This window comes from Otolemur garnettii, unplaced genomic scaffold (assembly GCF_000181295.1).
Source record: "Otolemur garnettii isolate 467f Iridium unplaced genomic scaffold, OtoGar3 scaffold00070, whole genome shotgun sequence".
NCBI lineage: Eukaryota > Metazoa > Chordata > Mammalia > Primates > Galagidae > Otolemur > Otolemur garnettii.
The window spans coordinates 9,402,770-9,404,359 of record NW_003852465.1 but is presented as its reverse complement, the minus strand read 5'-3'; positions in this window follow the sequence as shown (position 1 = coordinate 9,404,359).

Below are 1,590 nucleotides of genomic sequence, written 5' to 3'. Positions count from 1 at the left end.
CACCCGGCTATTTTTTGGTTGCAGCTGTCATTGTTGTTTGGCAGGCCCAGGCTGGATTCGAACCCGCCCCCTTAGGTGTATGTGGCTGGAGCCTTAGCCACTTGAGCCACAGGCGCTGAGCCCATGCAGAAGCTTTTAAGTTTGATCAGGTACCAATTACCTAAATTTGTTGTTGCTACCAATGGGGACTTCATAAAATCTTTCCCCAGCCTAATATTAAGAATTTTTTCCAGCTCTGTGTCTATGGCTCAAGTGGCTAAGGCACCAGCCACATACACCTAAGGTGGCGGGTTTGAATCCAGCCCAGGCCTGCCAAATAACAATGATAGCTACAACCAAAAAAGATAGCCAGGCGTTGTGGTGGGCACCTGTGGTCCCAGCTACTTGTGAGGTGGAGGCAGGAGACTTCCTTGAGCCCAGGAGTTGGAGGTTGCTGTGGGCTGTGATGCCACAGCACTCTACCCAGGGGGACAGCTTGAGGCTCTGTCTCAGAAAAAAAATAAATAATTTTTCCCACACTTTCTTCTAGAGTTTTTATAGTTTTGTGTTTTAGATTTAAATCTTTTATCTAGTGCAAGCTAACTTTTGTAAGTGGTGAGAGGTGCAGGTCCAGTTTATTTATTTGTTTATTTATTTATATTTACTTATTTTGAGGCAGACTCTCACTCTGTCACCCTGGGTAAAGTATAGTGGCATCATAGCTACCAGCAACCTCAGACTCTTGGACCAAGTGATCTTCTTGCCTCAGCCTCCCAAGTAGCTGGGACTACAGGTGCCTGCCACGGCACCCACCACAAGGCCTGGTACTTTTTTTTTTTTTGGTTGCAGTTGTCATTGTTGCTTGGCAGGCCCAGGCTGAATTCGAACCTGCCATCTCCAGTGTACGTGGCTGACACCCTAGCCGCTGAACTACAGGGGCCAAGCCTCTTTCAAGTTTTTTGTAGAGCAATTTTTGTGAAACCACTGATATGTCAGAAATTCATGTTGTTAAAAAAAAAATTGGGGCGGCACCTGTGGCTCAAAAGAGTAGGGCACTGGCCCCATATGCCAGAGGTAGTGGGTTCAAACCCAGCCCCAGTCAAAAACTGCAAAAAAAAAAAAAAAATTCATGTTATTTTCACACCTATAATCCTAGCACTTTGGGAGGCCGAGATGGGCGGATTATTTGAGCTCAGGAGTTCGAGACCAGCCTGAGCAAGAGTGAGACCCCAATCTCTAAAAATAGCCAGGCATTGTGGTGAGCTCCAGTAGTCCCAGCTACTTGGGAGGCTGAGACCAGAGAATTGCTTGAGCCCAGGAGTTTGACGTACCTGTGAGCTATGAAGCCACAGCACTCTACCTAGGGCAACATAGTGAGACTCTGTCTCAAAAAAAAAAACATTCATGTTACTTTTGAACATGAGTTCTGTCATGGAATTCATGCAGTGCAGAGAGAAATGGTGTAGAAATGGTGCAGTGACATGATCATAGTTTACTCAAATCCCTGGGCTCAAAATACCACTGAAGTGTTTGGGAAGGATGTGATTAATGAATGCATAGTACTTTGATGGTTTGAGAAATTCCATTCTGGTGATTTTTTTTTTTTTTTTT